Genomic DNA, 22,678 nt, shown 5'->3' with positions numbered 1-22,678 from the left:
TATTGAAATTAATTGCCATCTTATTTGTGAAAAGTTGCAACAACGCCTCATTAAACCAATGAAGATTTAGACAAGTCTCCAGTTGATTGATTTATTCACCAAGGCTCTTGACTGTGACCAATTTTGTCTCCTCTTGTCTAAGTTGGGCATTCAAAATTTTATGCTCCAACTTAAGGAGGAGTCTTATGATGACACTTCATGCAATCTTATCTTGACACCTCATCCAATTGTGTATATCTAATACCTTATTGTACAATCATTACTTGTGTATATCTAATACCTTATTGTACAATCATTACTTGTGTATATAGGATTGGGAAACTTTATCCCCCTAGCTGTGTATTCCATCTATGTAATAATTATATTAGGAAATTCTTGTTGTATATATTGCTCATTGAGGCTCAATCCAATACACATTGATGTATTGCATTACATCTTTCTCATGTTTATTTTGTTAACAAATACCTTGAATCATGGATAGGCCAACAACTTTAACACAAATTATGACAACACCCATATTGGCATAATTATAAAATAAACATGAAGGCTGGTCACGAAGCTATGGTGCTAGCATGTATCATCCTCTTTTTTATAGAAAAACCATTTTCTTATCTTTCTTACAAATCGTATCATGAACTGACAACATCACAAATGTGGCAAATTCATTTATTTAGCAACACTGTCAAGTCATTGTCAATATTGTCTCTTCAACAATATAGATTTTTGATTAATCCAAGAACTTATTCAAAAATATCATAGTGAAATGAACCTAAAAGTTTGTTTATAGGTATTTTACCCAATAAGATGGTCTAATTCTTATACAACCTATAATTAAAATACCCTGGGAGTTTTTCATGAAATGGAAGATGACAATTATTAGCCCCACATGAGGTTTGTGAATAGATGATTGTTTGGTAATAAACAGGAAATCTCCGTTCTTCCTCGTGAGTAGAAATCCATTTCTAATCTAATCATGGGTGTAAGCGGCTATCTTTATCAAAACTTAATAGATTGAAACCTCGCTCTACCAAAAGTAGGTCAATGATCACTATCACTTTTAAGCATTTTGCATCTACTCAATCTACCGACCTAAATCGGTCATGAAGTTTTCACTTAGCAGTTTACTCTATTGATAGTTCATGTATCCATTAAGATGAACTTAGGGTGGATTTTACCAAAAATAGAAAATTTTAGAGTCTGGAGAAGTATGAAACGTCTTCTTTTCTTACCAAAAAATTGAGTGTTTTGTGAGAGACTGTAGCTCTAAGTTTCTGGATTCGAGTTGCCAACAACACAGACATTAGAAAGATTGAAGAGGGAGAAAGAGAGAGGCCGGGGATCAACACTTAATCATCAGCTTCTTTTTATTGTTGACCTAAGTTTTCTTGTTAAAGAAATTTATTATAAATCTAGTCCTTCTATTCTAACACTGCTTTTTTTTCTTTCTTCCTTTCTCAGTAAAGCTTCCATTCTAACACTCTTACATTAGTTTATTTAATTAGCTTCCTCGCCTATTTACCCAATAAAAGAAATCAGGTAGTCCTGGAAACAATAGAATTTAATTAGATCTCATCTGTAGAAACCTAGGCGAGAACCACATTGACCATTCGTTCGATTCATATTCTCGGTTCATTTACTTTGTTTTCTTTGCATAATAATAAAATAAGCATAAAGCTTAGTCATGGAGCTATCATGCCAGCATGTATCATTCTCCGTTTTCTGGAAAAATATTTTCTCATCTTTCTTTAAAGTATGTATTGTGCATAGACAACATCAGAAATATGGTAAATTCATTATATTTAGCATCTATGTATCAAATCATCAATAACACTATCACTTTCATCAATATAGAAATCATTATTAAGATATATTTAAACTTTTCTTCCAACAACTTATTCGAAATTATCATAATGAAATGAACTTCAAAGTTTGTTTAGAGGTCTTTTACCATATAGAATCATCTAATTTTTATAGAACCCATCATTAAAATACCCTAGGAGCTTTTTGTGAGATGGAAGATGACAGCTATATATTAGCTTCACAAGAGATTTGTGAATAAATGATTGTTTGATAATGAGCAAAGGAATATCAGGCCTTCCTCGCAATTTCAACCCAATTTCTAATTTAATCATTGGTGTAAGTGACTAGATTTATTAAAATTTAATAGCATGAAACCTCGCTCCTCCAGAAGTGGCAACTGATCACCATCACCTTTAAGCATTTTGCAACTACTCAGTATCACCAATCTAAATCAGTCGTACATAAAGTTTTGACTTAGTTTTTCTTGCAGTTTACTTTACCCTAATGACCATTTTAGAGTTCGGAGATATTTAGCATCTATGTATCAAATCATCAAGAACACTATCACTTTCATCAATATAGAAATCATTATTAAGATATATTTAGACTTGTCATCCAACAACTTATTCGAAATTATCATAATGAAATGAACTTAAAAGTTTGTTTATAGGTCTTTTACCAAATAGGATCATTTAATTTTTATAGAACCCATCATTAAAATATCCTAGGAGCTTTTCGTGAGATGGAATATGACAACTATATATTAGCTTCACATGAGATTTGTGAATAAATGATTGTTTGATAATGAGCAAAGGATACCAGGCCTTCCTCGCAATTTCAAACCAATTTCTAATTTAATCATTGATGTAAGTGACTAGATTTATTAAAATTTAATAGCATGAAACCTCGCTCCTCCAGAGGTGGTAAGTGATCACCATCACCATCACCTTTAAGCATGTTGCAACTACTTAGTATCACCAACCTAAATCACTCGTACATAAAGTTTTGACTTAGTTTTTTCTTGCAGTTTAGTTTACCCTAATGACCATTTTAGAGTTTGGAGATATTTAGCATCTATGTATCAAATCATCAAGAACATTGTCACTTTCATCAATATAGAAATCATTATTAAGATATATTTAGACTTGTCATCCAACAACTTATGTGAAATTATCATAATGAAATGAACTTCAAATTTTGTTTATAGGTTTTTTACCAAATAGAATCATCTAATTTTTATAGAATTCATTATTAAAATACCCTAGGAGCTTTTCGTGAGATAGAAGATGACGACTATATATTAGCTTCACATGAGATTTGGTGAATAAATGATTGTTTGATAATGAGCAAAGGAATACCAAGTCTTCCTCGTGAATTCAAACCAATTTCTCAACTAGATTTATTAAATTTATAGCATGAAACCTCGTTCTTCCAGAAGTGGTAAGTGATTACTATCACCTTTAAGAGTGTCACCAACCTCAAACAGTAGTACATAAAGTTTTGACTTAGTTTTCCTTGTAGCTTCGTTTACCCTAATGACCATTTTAGAGTTTGGAGATATTTAGCATCTATGTATCAAATCATCACAGCCATTGTCACTTTCATCAATATAGATATCATTATTAAGATATATTTAGACTTGTCATCCAACAACTTATTCCAAATTATCATAATGAAATGAACTAATTAAAAGTTTGTTTATAGGCCTTTTACCAAATAGGATCATCTGATTTTTATAGAACCCATCATTAAAATATCTTAGGAGCTTTTCGTGAGATGGAAGATGAGAACTATATATTAGTTTCACATGATATTTGTGAATAAATGATGTTTGATAATGAGCAAAGGAATACCAGGCCTTCCTCGCAATTTCAAACCAATTTCTAATTTAATCATTGATGTAAGTGACTAGATTTATTAAAATTTAATAGCATGAAACCTCGCTCCTCCAGAGGTGGTAAGTGATCACCATCACCATCACCTTTAAGCATGTTGCAACTACTCAGTATCACCAACCTAAATCAGTCATACATAAAGTTTTGACTTAGTTTTTTCTTGTAGTTTAGTTTACCCTAATGACCATTTTAGAGTTCGGAATATTTAGCATCTATGTATCAAATCATCAAGAACATTGTCACTTTCATCAATATAGAAATCATTATTAAGATATATTTAGACTTGTCATCCAACAACTTATGTATAAAATGAACTTAAATTTTTGTTTATAGGTCTTTTACCAAATAGAATCTTCTAATTTTTATAGAATCCATTATTAAAATACCCTAGGAGCTTTTCGTGAGATGGAAGATGTCAACTATATATTAGCTTCACATGAGATTTGTGAATAAATGATTGTTAGATAAGAGCAAAGGAATACTAGGCATTCCTCATGAATTCAAACCAATTTCTAATCTAATCATTGGTGTAGATTTGTTAAAATTTAATAGCATGAAACCTCACTTTTACAGAAGTGGTAAGTGATCACTATCACCTTTAAGCATGCATGTTGCATCTACTCAGTATCACCAACCTAAATCAATCGTACATAAAGTTTTGACTTAGTTTTCCTTGCAGTTTAATTTACCCTAATGACCATTATAGAGTTTGGAGGAGTATGAATCATCATCATCTTCTCTTTCCTTACCAGAGACAGAGTATTATGTGAGAGATTACAACTTCCAAAAGTGTGAGAGAATGCAACTTTTAGTTGTAGTTTTCTAAGTTGGAGTGCAACAACTTTGACAATAGAAAGATAGAAGAGAGAGGCCAGCTGGAATCAAGACCTAATCAGGTTCTTAATTATGTTGTTGACCTAAGTTTTCTTTGGTAAAGAATTTTATTATTTATTCTAGTCTAGAACTGTTACATAAATTTATTTGATTAGGTTACTAATTCCTCGTGATATTGAGCTTGGTATTCCTAGAAACAATAGAATTTTGGTGTTGTACATGACCTGCTTGTACATTCCTTTGTGGCTTTACAGTTGAATAAATTTAGATTTTTATCGAAAATGAAAGATACCATGCAGATGCTCGCATGCATTATCTTCTCTTTTTTGAAATACTTTATTATCCAACGTAGATTCCATATCATGAACGAAAAAAAATATTAATTTCTTTTGATGACTTGAATTGAAGAGTAATACAAAGAAATTGGTCTATTCATGAACTCTCGACATCACATATTATTGGTTGGTAGCTTTATATCATGATCATCATTGATATTTTTAATAAAATAATATTTAGAGACTTGTCATTAGAGATCTAATTCCAGAAATATTGTAATCAAGGCAATTTAAAAATGTTTACAGATTAGGTTAATACATAATATGAAGCAAAGGCCCACTTCAAATCCAAAAAGAGCTTAGAAGATAATCTCTTGGGGATACCCAAAAGAAAAAAAAGATGGTAGTAATCTCTTTCTAGGGTCCATGACTAGTTCTGAATGTGTGTGCAGTCCATGTTGGCTTCTCTGGCTGGTCAAATTGAGTTGGCCTAGCGGGTAGATTCACATATTCCAATCAATGGAATAGGTGGAATTCCCACAACCGTGTCAAGTTTCTTTGTTGTATCTTTCATTTCAAATAAAAATTGATGTGTTCTTTCTTTTTTTTTCTTAAGCAATTCAGATTAGCATTTTGAAAAGAAGACAAGATTGGGGTTAGGCTGAGCAAATTTGATCAGCCATTGTTAAAATAACAATAATAATAATAAAAGAACAACATTGATCAGTCACTGCTCCATTTCTGGAGTTGGTGGATTCACATTCTCTATAATTCACTTTTCTACAATTCTTTGTAGTACAATGCTAGGATTGTGAGTGTCTCTCTTTAGATTTTGATGGATAGGAAGTCTTAGAATATGATTGTTGCTAGATAATAGCATGCTAGAGTTAAGTGCTGTGGAGATAATTAAGACGAGAGAGACCAGAGCCGAGAGTCCTGAGAGCACATACGTTAACCATCTTGATATACATCCATTCACCTCCTGCGCATACTTAGCTGCTGCCATTGCCAACATGGTAATGGGGAACGGGTAAGCCCACCATGCAATGTTGTACCTTTTCATGGTTTTCTTGAATAAGGTTGGCCTGGAAACCTGTTCAATCAATAGTTTCACTTCATCTATCAGTACATATAACAGAACATGCATGAGAACTAATAATGCATCAAATTGAAGTAACATTAATTCACTAAGTGGTAATTAATGGAGCAACGTCGTAATTCTACAGCAAATCATTCCTCATTAAGCAATTTCTCTAGCTCTCTCTCTCATCCATCCTCAAAGGGAAAGAGATTGGTGGTGTGAAACTAAAAGTCGTGATTTGCAGTACATTTATTTGGAAACATCCCCATTGTACAATAAAGGGATATGATCGAAGAGCTACTTTAACATAGTCGGTGATGGTGATGGTGAGGGTGAGGGTGTATCTTATGTGTGTAATGGGGTTCAATTTAGTTTATAGGTGCTATATTAGGCTATGATATGCTAAACAGCAAGATTCCATCAGCTTTGGATCTTTAATACCCAACATTTCATGTCAAGGTAAAGAAATATTCTGGAAGATCTTACAGGGTCCTACACTTGCCAATTAATTCCAAGAACCCAGCTGCGTCACTTTCCAGTTAGATTTCCATCTTAAATTCTGGATTTCTTTTAGTTGCTTACGGTTCCTTTTTGTTTTGATGTTTTCAAGTCAAAGAAATGAACCTTTCTAGGTTGAAATTTATGAATTGACCGATAATATATACCTACCAGAGACGTGAAGAAGAAAAGGGAGAGGAAGAACAACATTTTGGAAGAAATATCGAAGTCACCAGAGATGGATTCCCATGCCAAGCTTGCCATGCTGGGGGCAGCAGAGAACAAAAAGAAGACCGGTCGAAGCATCGTGGATAGCTGATTAGCCCCTGTCAACCTCTGATAGAGAGTAACAAAGAGCACCAAATAATGTGCCATGCCAAGAGAGAACATGCACACGGCACACTCGCTCCAACCCATCTGAGCCGCTGCTTGTGCTCCAGCAAGGTTGCCCATCACCGATAATAAACTAGTTGGGTTCGCCACACCTGATAAAAATCGTTTCCCTTTTGTGAACCACTGACCATAGATCTTGATGTCGAGAACGATCACAGGCAACGAAAAAACCCACCAAAGAACTAGATAATAAGTTGTTTTTGGGCTGACGAAGGGTGCAGATTGAAGGAGGAGAAGCCATGAAATCCAAGGAGCAAAGAAGTAGTTAATTCCAACGTTGTGAAGGAACTCAGCTTTTACCATTTTGAAGTAGAAAAAGCATCGGAGAAGATAGAGAAGGCAGAGGAGTAGGAGCGCAAGGAAAACGAAAGACCAGAGGAAGATACAGACGTAGTTGGGAACCTTGTGGATGAGGCGTTGGAGATGGTTTGGGTGGGAAGTGGGTTCGCCTAGGGTCTTCCATAGCAAAGCTTGGCTGCATAAGGAGAGAGTGATTCTGAAGTAACCAGCGTGGATTCTTGTTAAGATGGATGATGGAGATAGAGATTTCTTCTTCTTCCCAGAGACGGCGACGATGGAGGTGATCAGACCTTTATGTGCTTGTGCGATGATCACAGATGCATCCAACACCAGCTCCTTATGTGTTTCTGCTGATTTCTGATTGTCGTTGTTGCTGCTTCCCTTCTCTTCCATTGTGTTATTCTGCTAAGAATTTAATGGCCGGCTTGATTCACTTCCTTAATCCTCAACTAGTAATTCTGAAGCCAAACCAGCTCTTCCTCTTGAGATTTTCATTGCACAAAACAACCATATCCTTGCTCTCCTTATATAGAGAGTGGATGAGATAGAAAGTGGGGACTTTGAAACAGGAATCAATAACCCAATTGTCTTATTAATCAGTGAAGATGAAACTGTTGAGGTGGGGCTGTGCTGTAGGCCACCATTACTAGCAGTAGCTTTCCTTTGCTTCCTTTAGTTGGCCGCCTTCTATCTCTGTAGACCATAGCCCATAAACGGCAGATAGTATATTATCATAATACATTTAATATGTACTACGGTTTATCTAGAACCTACAGTGGATGAATGTCACTAGCAGAACCCCTTTTTGGGTAAGAACTAGCAGAGAGCTTGAGTAAAGAAGAAGTGAGGTTGCGACTTTTGGTTTCTGGGTTCCAGTGGTTGGCAGCTCACAAGTTAAAAGGATGGAGGAGAAAGAGAGAGTTTTCCTTTTCTGCTGTGAGTTAATCAATTAGTTTTTGGCTTAATTCTTCTGTTCCTGCACGGTTTTCCTGGGAAACAAATTTATTCTCAACCACTCACTTTAGAGAAACATCTTCTCTTTTTTTCTTCTTACTAGAAAACAAAGTATTCTCTGGAAACTATTGTGATGTTTGGTTCAACTTGGAACAGCTGAAACAAGCAGTGGATCTCATTGTTCTGTCGCACGCCATTGTAGTGGCAAACACTACCTTTTCTTTTGACTTTTTTTTTTGTAGAACCTTTTCTTTTGACGACATATCATAAGTAGTACTGATACCGTACGTACATATTTTGTTTTTCTTTTGCCTGGAAAAACTATTAGTTTGGCCTAAAAAACGAAAAGACTTTTACTGTTGGAAAGACAAAGACCATCACTGCTGACTATATATCCCCTAAACACCTAAGTTGGTTGGCGTTTGATGACTTGGTCATCAGTAGACTATTGGACTCCACTTATCACTTTCCGCTCTTTACCTCCCCTTCTCAGATCAAGTGGGTTGGACTCAAGTTGCATGTAACTTTTCTTCAATTTTCAAAAGCAATATGTATTCACTTTCTCATGAAAAGAAGGAACTAACTTTATAGGGAAATTTGAAGCTTAGATACAGAAAGATGGTGTGGGTGGCAAAGGTAGTGGAGGGCATGTGTTTATCCGAAAGTGATCTGGTTCTTTGTAGTTCTACTGTTAACTTTTTTTTTTGGTCTAATGCAGAATTACACAACAGCAAAATGACAACAACTCACGAGCCGAGGAGTTTCTACTATTAATTGATGGTTATGAATGAATTGGAAACAAATTTAAGGCTTGTAATGTCAAGTAGAAGTTTTGAAATTGTTGGTGGAGAAAATATAGTCTTAGCTTCACGATTCGCTCTTGATCTAGCCCTTGTTTTTGAGACCAAAACAAAGTGAAAGTGGGCCGCCTATGAGGACAGGAAGCCACCTCCGACGATCGAGTTAGTCCAGGCTAGCAAATCAAATATTCCATTGGTGAATGTAGAACCCCGAGAGATGATGAAGACCATGCTCTTGGGGTTAGAAAGCTAAAGAGAGTAGTGGCTGGAATGGTTAGAGCTTACCCTGTTCAGGCGTGGTGAAGGGTTATATAAGTGATTCATACATCCAAAGACATAATGCTTCTCAGCCTTTGGATGCTCATGCCATGAGATGGAGGGTGGAGATGACTTCTGCAGCTTGAGGACTTGAGGCGCAAATAAGGGAGTCGCCTTAGCCGTCGGGGGTTCCATCCAGAGGGGAACACACCTGTCATGCCTTTCTGCCAATGTGAGTGAGGCTCACAAGGAGGGGTCAAGCAGGTCGCCACCCCAAGGCTCGAGGAGATCCTTGAGTGCACTCAGATCTTGCTGTTTACAGCAGGGGTACTGAGCTCATTTAATATGGTCTTACCATGTGAGACTCCCTTGCCACATCACGTATTGGTGAATGATATGGGCTTTAAATTACTTCTCGGTCTGCAAGTCTTCGATGAGACATTAACCAAAGAAGAGCCCAAGTCCAGGATGTCGCCAAAGGTTGGCCCTAGAACCTGGTTCTTTGGACCATACGAAAATGTCGATAACAAAAATAAAATGTAAAAATATAAGGCATTCTAAAATATGTACTCAGGAGACATAAATTTGTGTTTGGTAATGTTATTTTTATTTTTTTCTTCCGTAGTATCAATTCTTATAAAACTGTTTTTACATGTTTCATTGAAGGATCATTTTTTTTTCTTTTAAAAATGGATGTTTGATAAACCCATTATGGATTATTGTAATGTTGTATATATGTACAAGGGTATATGTGTCTTTTCTATTTTTCTAGGACAGGGATGTTTTATTGATATCTTAGGAGGGTCATTTTAGTCCTTTTATTCTTTTGTATATATTCTTTATCATTTGGGGTTTTAGGGTAACGATTCATTCTCTCATTCTTTTGGTTCTCGTTTTCTCTCCTGAGCGTGAGTGTGCTTTGTTGCACTGGTTCTGCCCTATTGATTGCTTCTTCTTCTTGGATTGTTCTCTCATGGAGGTTTAGTAGCTTAGGTTGGTGATGCGTTGAAGGCATTGTTGTTGCTGTTGGTGTTCTTGGTCTGCGCATGAAGAGAGGAGTTGATTCGGTTCTTGGTTACAGGTGTAGTCGTTCTATACTTGTTGTTTCTCTCTTGGTCCAGGTATAGAGTTCATATCTTGTGAAGCTTAGGGCTATAACCTTATCTCTGTTATTTGATTAGTGCATGACTTGATGAGTTCACTAACTCATCCTTGGATGTAGGTCCTTGTTACCGAACCAAGTAAATCTTTGGTGTCTTGTTTCATTTTTTATTTTTTATTGTTGTTCCGCTGCATTAGGTATAGATTTCTTAACAGTTTTGGCATCAGAGCATGTTATACGGTTCATATATACCTTGATTGATTCTTTCTTGTATGTTCTTGTTTACTTCAATCGAAGGTTGTTCTATTAATTTCTGGTTGATACATGTTGTTCTTGTTGTTGTTTACAAACATATTGTGTTTCGATTTTTGTTAAACCCTAAACCCTAATTTTGACCAAAACCCTAACTTAGGGTTTGACCAAATTAGCTTAAGGCTTTCGTATATATATCTAATTGAAATTGTTTGCAATTGAAATCCCCTGTTTATTGTTTGAAATTGAGACCCAATTTCTTAGTCTGAGTCAATAGGTGGTTCGGCTGTTAGGGTGTCTTGAAATTGATTTGGGGCTTTTGTCTTATACATGTTAGATATATGAAACTTATGTTTGATTTATAATTATAATCTGAAATTGATTATGTTTTGATTACTATTTACAAAATTATATATTGATTGTAACTTGTAAGTTGGTTCTTGCTTACTGTTAACTATTCTTGCTTGTTATTATTGATCTCTTATAGTCTGTTGTACATTTGAAATCTGTTACTTGACTTCTTGATTTAAAATTGAAATTATTATACTGTTTATGTCATAAGTTAGTTTAATTATGAAATTGTTTAGTTAAATAATTTCTTTGTGTGTTACTGGTTCATAAGTGATGCATCCAGAAAATGTTAAGCCTCCAGATTCCTTAATGATGGCTTGGAAAACAGAGTTAGATGTGGCCCGACCGTGGGGGTCGGGAGGCCACCTTCGAAACTTAAATCAGTTACCGAACTAATCACCAAGGCTCTGGCAAGTTGCAGAGCATAATAATGAATACGTAATTGGGGAACATTCAAATACCTCTGGAGTAAGTTGATCATTTATTTATATAGACCTTACCTCCAATTCTCGACCGTTGAGTGAAGTCTCGATCTCTTTCGATGGCCGTCCGATCGTAGGGTTTCCTTCTAGATTTCCTCAATCGCAAATATGTCGAGATTCCCTCACTACTTTGCTAATAGTTGCCTCCTACAAGTCAACTTCTTCTACTGCAAGGTTCGGGAGATCTTACCGGACTGATAACTGAAATCCAGCGCCTTTATGATCATTAAATTAGGTTTTGGTGGGTCCCGACTACGGTCTAACCTGGAGGAATATTATGAACCCGGTCCAAAGGTTCGGTGCAATTTTTCTCATATCAATAAATTAGACATTTTTTGACTGAGTATACTTTATTCTTTCGTCATGGCTCCAACTCAATATGAATTGGAGAAATTCGATGATACGGGTGACTTTATGGTTTGGAAGAACAGAATGCATGCCATTCTTGTTCAAAACAAATGTCATAAGGTCTTAAAGAAAGATAAGGAGGTCTCTAAAGGGGACAAAGAGGTCTCTTCCTCTATGACTGAAGAAGAAAGGGAAAATATGCAACATCTTTATTATAGTACTATCATCTTGCATTTAAGTAACATAGTTATGAGAAGGGTAAGGGATTGTAAAACTACAGCTCAGGATTCGCTTAAACTTGAACAACTTTATATGACTGCATCTGTTCCTAATATTACTTTATTAAAAGAACAGCTGTTTAGTTTCAAAATGGATGATTATAAGTCTCTTCTGATAATGTAAAAAGAATTCTATAAATTGTCATGTGATTTGGCTGATTTAGATGATTTGGCTGATTTAGAGACTTTCATCCTTGGGGCTATTTTTATTGAATGTTTGTTCAAGCAGATGATGTTCTATAAAATTTGTTCTTCAGATATTTTTCTCATCGGTTCGTAATTAATGAGCATACGAATGACCTATTTTGATACTTACCACCAACAAAAAATATTCTCGTTAGTGCCCTCGAAAATTTGGATTCATTTCATCAACTTTGTGTATGGATTGAGGATTATGGGTCAAGGCTTAAAAGCCCATTATGGTTAAGACACTACGATGAGGGAAGAGGAAAAGCCCAGTTTAGATCCAGGAAGACCCAGATGTTACGGCCCACGAGAGGCAAGCTCCAGCCTCCAGGTGGGTGGACTAGTACTTGGGCTGGGCTTTTCTTCTTTTGGAAAATTACAACCAAATGGAGAAGAAATGACCTACCTGCTTTAAAGCTACACTGGATCTGTTTTCTTTTTGTCTGCGGAACAAATTATCACTGTTAGCTATGCCTCTAGAACAAGCGCTCCATTAAGAGGGAAAAAAAAAAAAAAAAAAAAAACTTTAGGGGCTGAAGCAACTCTGCAAATCTTCTGCCTTGTGCTCTTATTAGCCTCCGCATGACCTGCTAAACTGGAACCATTTTCATTTGGTTACATTAGAGATAAAAGGCTGATTTGAAAGTCAAGTTTCCATTACTAGGCTCCTCCCATACTTGGTAATCATCTGCAGGAAGTAGGCCCAACTGGGTGTTCAGTTTCAATTCAAGGCCATTAATGTGTTAATTGTAAGCGATAGTTTCTGCTGTCGGATTGAGATTTTGTTGAAATTGAAATTTTTATATATGACGGCCCATGTTGTATCACTTGACAATTCAAAGCATTTATGGCGCGGTTCAATGCATTTATGGCGCTGAAGCGAAGCAAAATGCATTCAAAATAGCACTCGCACCATTAGGGTGAAAAGAAACCCTTATCATATCCTCTATCCATCTTCTCAAATCCGGATCAATGAGATTTGCCACTGTATGAAGTAACAGGCTTTGAAATTCAGGATGTTGGATCTTCTTCTTGGGTTGAGTCCATATTCTGAGTAGGTGGATTCCTAAAGCCTAATTCACCAGCATCCTTTGATTTGCATATTCCCAACAAATTTTTTGGTGATCTTCTTCACTTCGTCAATAAAAAGTGAGTGATGGCGTGTCTAATCAGTGAGTAACATGAAGCTGGGAGTTTGAAATAAGAGTTATATATGGATAGGACTACTAATTTAATCATCAGTTCTTTTCTTACATAAGAAAAGAGTTTCTTCTTACATCCTTGTAAAGAATTGCATGTTTTCTTCTTGATCTTCTTGAATGACTCATTGGACATGCCAAAATTTGTGGGAAGCCCTAAATATTTCCAAGGGCCATTTTCATATTTTATCTTTTTTTTTTTTTTGGCCAAAACAAAAAGACAACTATTATATTAAACGAAAGAGATTAGGTCAGAGGACCTATACAAACTTGAAGAGTCCACAATAAACAAAGGTGGTATACCCCATCAGAATCTCTCTAGAGATAACCTACAAGCACCCTTAGCAAGGAAATCAGTAAAATCGTTGCCAACTCTAGGAATATAACTAAAAGAAACCTTAGGAAAGAAAGAATAACGCCTTAAAGTATCTACAACTAAACTGAGACACATCCAATCTAAAGATGATTGGAGACCTTGGAGTGCACTAATAACAGATAAACAGTCCGAATGAATATGCAAACCAACCGCTCCTAAAGAGGAGCCCAAAATAATGCCATCTCTAATGGCTTGAAGTTCAACTAAGGTTGCTGAAGCACTAAATCCACCATATTTTATCTTCAGTTAACATATACAGGAGAATCACCTCTTATTTTCGGAGGGGTATTTGAGCTGAAGGTTAGATAAGACTTCTAGTCGGTTGATACTCAGTTTACTTGTTCTGCAACAAAAATCTAAGCATGCCTCCAAATTATTTACCTCCCGAACTCGACTTTAGTCAAGATCACACTATCATCAACAAATAATATTGGTGAGTCAAGGGAAGTGTTCTATTCCTGGTCCTAATTCCTTTGATGCGACTAGTTGTCTTTGCTTCCTCCAAGACATTTGACAATGCTTGAGAAAAAAGTACAAAAATAGCTAGAGAAAGAAGGATTCTCTTGTCTGATTCCTCTGGAAGGCACAATCCAATTCTGAGGCACTCTATTAATCACCACTTGTATGATACTCCATGGATATAATCTTCAACACCCCTCTCACCCATGCATTATAGTTGTTAGTATTAGAGCGATCAATCATACAAAATCAAACAAAAATCAAAAAAGAAAGAGATGAATTTTACCCTGGTTCACCTCAATGTGAGACTACGTCCACTATTAGGTTTTCCACTATATTTTTATCAAACAATTATTACAGATGTTTTGTTACAAGAGAAAATAAATATGCATTTAGAAACCCTAAGCCTCAGATATTCATGGGCCAAAGCACAAACTGTAAAGAAAGTCTAAGGCCCAAAGAGACATGGGTCCTCTATAGGCTCTGAAGGCACTGCACCCACACCCCCGCCGGGGGTGGCCTTCTCAGACCTTGCTCGCTCACCAGGGAGCAGAACCCGTGTATGTCAATAACACAATGTGAAGCATGAGCCATACTCAAGAATAATATCATAACTTTCTTTTGTAAACCCTTATAAAGAAAACTTTCTATATAGACTTGGAAACGCAGTATTTTGTACATATGCTTGTCTAGAGTTTTTTAGTTTCTATAAAACAATGTTTTCTAGTTTCTATAAAACAATGTTTTCTAGTTGTGTATGCTAATTTTGCCACATCGAACGGTGTTTTGTCAAATCTATCAATTGGACACTCAAGAGAAGAGTCCTTATTTAGAAAAAACCACAACCACAAGAACTAGATATTTTATCAATTGGATAGGTCAATGGTTAAGCTAACAAAGAAGCATCCAATACAACTTATTCATTTAGAAAATAATTTTGCATTGACTACGCCAGATCAAATGGCTGAACTGCCAAAACGAACAGCTGAACTAAGACTAAGGTTCATCTGAATGGTTTAATGTGGTTGAGTGCGGCTGTTGAATTGCACAAGATAAACAAAATTATTTTGGTTATTCTGTTGAATTGAACTTCTTCACACATAATTAGAGTTTCTTATTACTCACAGAAGGCTATTCTGTTATGTGAAAATGTAGCTTTCTCCTCCATAATTAAATTAATGTGGTTGACTCTCCACCACAAATATTGATATTTGAATTATCGTTATTAGTAAGAGTAGGTGATACTTCAACAGCTATTGCGTCTCATCTAACCCGTAGTAGTATTTGAATTTGACTACTAATTTTATTAACATACATTTAGGCTATCCATAATTTGTCTATGTTATTCAAATTTGCTTGATAAAATTGATGTTTTAACAATAATGTATAATTATTGTTATTATCACTATTATCTTTAGTCTTATATGGTAGAGGGAGCTAGGACTATCATGGGGACTAGAGGGGTTGTAGGAGGTGGGGGACCCCGCCCAGGGGAGGGGGGGTTTCAACTTCAGTGCTTCGCATTTCTCCCTGTGTTGACTTCATTTTGCATATATTTTTTTGGTTACCTGGTTGAAAAGGTTACAAAAAAAAAAAAATGTAAATCGAGTGGTTGAGATTTCACCATCTATCATCCATTCCATCCTTACCGTATGCAGCATTGCGCAGCACTGAAGCTCCATCAAGGACGGGGTTAGGACTATCATGGGGTCCTGGGATGACTGCTGCCAAGTTGTGTAGCAAGGGAATGTGGTGGGGACACTTGCCTAGAACAAGGGAGGGAAGGAGAAAGAGAAGGCTTGCAGGGGCTTTAAGAGAGGTGGGGGAGGGGTTGGGAACTGCTGTAATTGGAGGGGGAATGGAAGGGGAAGGGCTGCGGTGGTAGGGGGTTTCCTAGGTCTTGCGATGGGAAGGAAAGTAGGGGAGAAGGGCTGGGATGTCAAAGGGGTTGGGGAAGGTTGCTGACTTGCCCTCAAAGGGGGAAACTAGGGTTATTTAGGGATGAGAAGGGTTGTACTTTCTGGGAAACCTTGAGAGTGCTAGACTGAGTAGGTAGCTCTTTCAAGTTTGGCAGCCCATTACAGGGTTGAATTTCAGTGTAAGTTGCACATTAAATGCGCAATACTATGCTGTTAATGGTCTCGACAGAGATTTCGATCTCGACCGTCCATTTCGGTTTTCACCACCTTCAAAATAGACGGTCAATACTAAATTTTGATTGAAATTTGATCTCGACCTTCGGCAGCACATGCTGTCCATTAAATGCACGACATTCAAGTTCGACGCGGGCATTGGGATGTTTGAGCGCTAATATAAAAACTTGGCTGTCCACTCATGAAGTACAACCATATTATTGCTTGGCTTGTGGCTGTGAACTTCGTACGTGGGAGCCAGTCATTGCATGTTCAACAGCTGTAGCATTTCTTTGTTCCACTGATTTAAGCTCAATTTGTTTATATTCTGTTATTCCCAGATTGACACTGAGAGGGGGGGTGAATCAGTGTCTTCAAAAATTCACCACAATGTGGCTGGTTCTACCAAACAGTGTACATACCACCACTCTGCAATCAAGGCACTCCAATATGTGCAACAAAGAAAAATAAACAAAAAACGCAATGCACCAGAGTTTACGTGGTTCGGCCAAGTTGCCTACATCCACGGAATAATACCCTACCTAGGGTTTCGTATATTACTCAATACACTCTTAGATATTTTGACTGCTACAACAGGAACACCAATCCCTGCTATAGTCTAAAATGCAATTCAGACAAGGGCACCAACCTCAACCCCCTAGACAAACTCCAACTTGCTAGGTCACAATGTAAACCAATAATTCAAGTTCCCCAAATTACATTCATGAGCTAGATTCTTCATCATTAAACATAACCTAGAAAATAATAGACAATAACTTGTGAATACGGGTTACCTCAACTTGTGTGAGATACATGGTAACAATACTTGTTTCTCTTGGGTTATGGGCCCACCACGCTTCTGCTGCACTTTTCAGACAGGCTAACAACAGCCCTTTATCTTTCTTGAAAGCAAGTAGCTACAACCATGTTCCCTTCTTTTCTTCTGCTGCTTCTTCTTCCTTCTCTTTCACTTTCTTTCTTGTTCAGCAAAACAAAAAACTTCCTTCAACAGCAACTTTTATTCCCAAGCTTCAGATCTCCAAAGCCAACCAACGTCTTCTGGTTCGACCTCCACTCTCTTCCCAAGCTCCTCAAAACGTCCTACCTCTTCTGCTGGAGTTTGCTCTCCTTTTATAGATTAATTAAACTCAGAGTTTGAATCAAAATCAGAGTTCCTATCTGACTTAAACAAGGAGTGTTTTGACGTACAAATTGGACTAACTTAGAGATCTCCAATGAACAATCCCACCGTTAGATTTGAAGTTCAAGAAGTCTTGAAGCTCTCCTCCAAAAATCGGCTCAATCGGACACTGGATAACCATCCGATGAAGAGGTTGATCAAAACTGGACTCAGAGTTTGAATCAAACTCAGAGTTCCTATCTGACTTAAACAAGGAGTGTTTTGACGTACAAATCGGACTAACTTAGAGATCTCCAATGAACAATACCACCGTTGGATTTGAAGATCAAGAAGTCATGAAGCTCTCCTCCAAAAATCGACTCAATCGGACACTGGATGACCATCCGATGAAAAGGTTGATCAAAACTGGACAGAGACCCTCAAAAACGGGATTCTTGAGTTTTCTTTATTTGAATTGGATTCTTTCTCTCGGAACCTTTTTGTGTGTTGCTGTACCATATCAAAACCCACTTAAGTTGCCAACAATGACAACACCTTCATTTTAGGCCAATGGAACAACATATTCTAAAACCCAATTTGCTTAAAAACTGCTGCTTGAAACATGTGCATCTGATCCTGATCAGGTTAATCATGCGCAGGATTCTTTGTGTTGATGTTAGACATATTGAGGAAGAAAGGACATGGAGGCTGTGAAGAAACAAAATCGACGTACCGAGGATGGGAAGAATGAGATTTTGGAGGGAAAAAAAAGCATTCGAGAACGAGATTACCTTCTTGAAGGAGAAGGTTAATCGACTTGAAATTGAATGTGAGGCAAAGACAAAAGAAGTGATGGCCAGAGAAGCAAATGTAATGACCACCGACGTGATTAGCAGTTCACTTCTTTCGTGATTTCTTCTTGTTTGTGTTAGCCATATTGTGGATATAATTAGGAGAATAAAGAATTAAGAGAAGAATTGGAAATACATGTAAACAGAACCTGAACCAAAAGGAAAAGAATAAAGGAAAACTGTCGAGGCGTATCAAATGTTTTCCTTCAAATAGATTCATCCCCTCCGGAGTGTGCTTGAAGATTCAACGGACGTACGTCTCCCAAGATACAACGACAAATAACGGTATATTTAGCACAAAATAGACTGCTATGGCGAACTTGATATGTGTTTTCTTTCTATCATCGGAATCCCACAAAATAATAAGACTCTCAAAAGAACTTGAGCATGACTCTAAGACTGAAATAGTGAATAGTCTCAAAACCTTAACAAGACCCATAAAACACTATGAAGACTCTCAAGACAATCTTAACACAACTTTTAAATCACAAGAAAGACAAAACCCAAAAGACTTGTCTTCATCAAGGGGAAATCCCAATTTATAGTGAAGGTTTTTGTCTCATTAACAAGTTTGAAAATAAAAAATCATTGTTATTTACAACCAAACTTAATGAATTAATTTTGAGAAATAAATATCCTTCGTCATTTATAAACAAGCTAAGGAAATGAAAAGTTCCTTAGAAAATAAAAAGTCCCGTAAATTAATGTCTCATAACCCTCCAACATTCTTTGGAAAATCAAAAGCCCAAAAGTTAATGTCTTATAAACCTCTATTCAAGAACAATGCTTGGGAAATCAAAAGTTTATACATGAACCATCCTTGGATTTGAAACACCCAATAATCTATAATTATTTCATGTACTTATTTCCATAAACTTTCCTTAATGAATGATTTCCATTCACTCATGTTCAAAGAACATATTCCATAAGAAATTAAGTAACAACTTAAGAAATACGGTTAATTGATTTAGTAACTAACACTAGCAAACCTTTCTAGAAAAAACTACTATAGGATATTTGATACATTTCATTGACACAAGAAACTTAATTCCTTTACACAGTGGTGTCTCTCTGGCTTATTTGTTCTTCAGCGGTAGTAGGAAGTCTTAGAATGGGATCATTGTCCGGTAATAACATACCGGAGTTGATTGCAGTGGATATAATCAAGGCAAGAGAGACCAGAATCGAGAGTCCTGATAGCACATCCATCAACCCACTCGCCATCCACCCATCCACCGCTCGCGCATACTCTGCTGCTGCCATTGCCAACATCGTGATTGGGAAGGGGTAAGCCCACCATGCAACGTTGAACCTCTTCATGGCTTTCTTGAATAGGGTTGGCCTTGAAACCTTTGCAATCCCATTTCATCTATTAGTATGAACATGTCAAATAATATATAATGAAATTAACCACCAATTCATCATTATTCTTAATTAATCCAACAATTTCTACCTACTCTTACAGCAAATAATTCTTCATCAGGCAAACCCCTCTCACAAAAAAGCTTCAATACGTTACCTTTAACGAATATCCTCGAGGCAATATAGGATGCACTTCCAAATATGCTCGAGGCAACATAGAATGCAACTTCCAAACACTTATCCTGAAAGGTATAGAGATATGCGGGTGGTGTCATCATTCACAAAACATTTAATTGCAAACTTCACCATTATTGTCGGTCGGATTCGAACCAGCAGTACACACAGTAAAAGGGGAATCACTACCCAAAAAAAAGAAGAAGCTCTCTAATGGAAATTTTAATGCTCTATTGCCTGATAACCCATCGCTCAATGGTGTCATGATATTCTTAATAATAAAAAATAATAAAAAAAATTTAAAAAAAAAAAAAAAAAAACAAACAAAAAACAAACAAACAAACAAACTTAGGGTCAAACACTAGAATAGTTAATGATGTTTTAACTGTATATACATTATGTTTCTATCCAAAAAAGAAAAACTTATGTATCAGATACATTCGAACATGGAAACACCACTCTTTCTGCGAAGTTGGAATAAGAACTACAATATTTTCCTCTTGAAAACCCCAAAACAGTGACAGCTTCATTCAAAACGACACTCAATCTCGTTGATGACATTACCTGAACCTAGTTAACAAACCAATATCAATAGCTGAATAGTCTAAAATCGAAATCTCTACAGCTCTCAATTCAAAGAAAAGACTTCTTTATCCAAGGAACCACAAAATAGTTGGTATGAACTGTATGTATTATCAGTACTACAACCTCGAACCAGCCACAAACCTTCATATATGGTCCCAATCAACCCTACCTAATGCTAACCACCTTCTTTGTCTCTCTCTCTCTCTCATTTTGCTAAGAGACTGAACCGAAGCGTCCGTCATATGGAGAACTCCTTTTTTTTCTTTTTTTGGTGCGAAACTGAAAAACTTCATTCATGAACTGAAAAGAAATACAGACACAACAAAGAAAATAAAGAAATACAAAAGATAAATGCATGAAAACACAAGGTTCGATCTGAACCAGGGAATGAAAAGTGACCAAATGTCGACATACATGCAATAGAAAAGGTCATCCAGGCTAAGGAATGGATCAAGCCCAATCCCTTAGAAAAGGTTGTAATAACCACAACAACAATTAAGCACAAGGAATACGACGTATATATTTTCCTTCACAAACTCCCAAAGAGGTGAAACGTCACAAAGACGAACATAAACACGCTACAAGGGTGAAAATACACGCCACAAAGAACTCCTCTCTCTATCTCTATGTCATTCTTGTACCCTCTTAAAAAACATCACATCCTCTAACATAATAAAAAATAATAATAATAGTAATATATATATCATCCACGTAGAGAATCTCCTCTATCCCATGCGTTGTATTTTCCTTCCTTTAATTGGCTGCATGAGCCATGAAGTCAATCATATACGGCTGAAAAAATATGAGAAGATAACTTACCTGCTGCCTAGTGCTTCCAAAATCCCTACTTTGTCAGTTTCCACTTTCCAGATTTCAATTTAAATTAAATTTTTGGATTTATCAAAGCTGCTTACTGTTGTTCTTAAAGTCAATGGCATCGAAATGAACCTTCCTAAGTTGAACTATCAAAGTAAAATAATAATAACAATATATAGATAAGTAAATAAAACCTTTCTCAAGTTGATGAAAATTATTAGTTTACCGATAATACCCACCAGAGAAGTGAAGAGGAAAAGGGAGAGGAAGAACAACATCTTGGAAGAGATGTCGAAGTTTCCAGAGATGGAATCCCATGCCAAACTCGCCATGCTCGGCGCAGCAAAGAACAAGAAGAAGACCGGTCGAAGCATCGTAGGAAGCTGATCAGACCCTGATAGCCTCTGATAGAGAGTAACGAAGAGCACCAGATAATGGGCCATGCCGAGAGAGAACATGCACACTGCACACTCGCTCCAACCCATCTGAGCCGCTGCTTGTGCTCCAGCAAGGTTGCCCATCACAGATAATAAACTCGTTGGGTTCGCCACACCCGATAAGAATCGTTTCCCTTTGGTGAACCACTGACCATAGATCTTGATGTCTAGAACGATCACGGGCAATGAAAAAACCCACCAAAGAACTAGATAATAGGTTGTTTTTGGGGCGAAGAAGGGAGCACATTGAAGGAGGAGAAGCCATGAAATCCAAGGAGCGAAGAAATAGTTGATTCCCACGTTGTGAAGGAACTCGGCTTTTACCATTTTGAAGTAGAAAAAGCATCGGAGAAGATAGAGAAGGCAGAGGAGTAGGAGTGCAAGGAGGACGAGAGACCAGAGGACCATGGAGACGGTGGTGGGAACCAAGTGGATTAAGCGTTGGAGATCGCTAGGGTGGGAGCTGGGTTGGCCTAGGGTTTTCCATAGCAACGCTTGGCTGCATAAAGAGAGGCTGATTCTGAAGTAACCGGCATGGATCCTTCTTAGGATGGATGATAGTGATAGAGATTTGGATTTCTTCTTCCTAGTAGAGACCATGGAGGTGAGATCTCGACGTGCTTGTGTGATGACTGCAGATGGATCCAGCATCAGCTCGCTATGTACTGGTGGTCTCATACAGTTGCTGCTGTTGCTCCCACTCTCTGCTTCCATTGTTTTTTTCTGTTGAGAATGGTTTTAATCCTTTATCCTGCACTAGCTTTGAAGTCTACAGAGCCCTGTGATTTTCAAGGAACAACTTGCATTGTGTTCTTTTTATATATAGAGAGAGAGAGAAAGAAAGAGAAGGTGGGGGAGACAGCCTTTGATATTTTAGACTATAAAATTAAGGAGTCTAAACGGCTGGATTCGACGCAAAGAATGACATCATCATGCTATCATGCATATCCTATAATCTATATTATAATATGTTCACGGATTGTCTTTTAATATTTATTTTTTAATCCAGATTCTCCTAAATAAATATAAATAGAATTTTTTTTGGGTAAGAAAACATGATTACAAATTGAAAACTACTAC

At 36.9% G+C, this 22,678-nt stretch overlaps 2 pseudogenes; both read right to left on the bottom strand.

Moving 5' to 3' along the window:
• Positions 1-5,576: 5,576 nt before the first annotated feature.
• LOC149004176 (S-type anion channel SLAH4 pseudogene) lies at positions 5,577-7,508 on the bottom strand (annotated as a pseudogene).
• An 11,769-nt stretch (positions 7,509-19,277) lies between these two features.
• Positions 19,278-22,340, bottom strand: LOC149004175 (S-type anion channel SLAH1 pseudogene; annotated as a pseudogene).
• Between the last annotated feature and the right edge of the window lie 338 nt (positions 22,341-22,678).

The sequence above is a fragment of the Hakea prostrata genome, chromosome 9 (assembly GCF_041222555.1).
Source record: "Hakea prostrata isolate BN-2017 chromosome 9, UWA_Hpros_2, whole genome shotgun sequence".
NCBI classification, from domain to species: Eukaryota; Viridiplantae; Streptophyta; class Magnoliopsida; order Proteales; family Proteaceae; genus Hakea; species Hakea prostrata.
The sequence above is the reverse complement of the archived record's forward strand: the minus strand, read 5'-3'. Positions and strand labels throughout refer to the sequence as shown.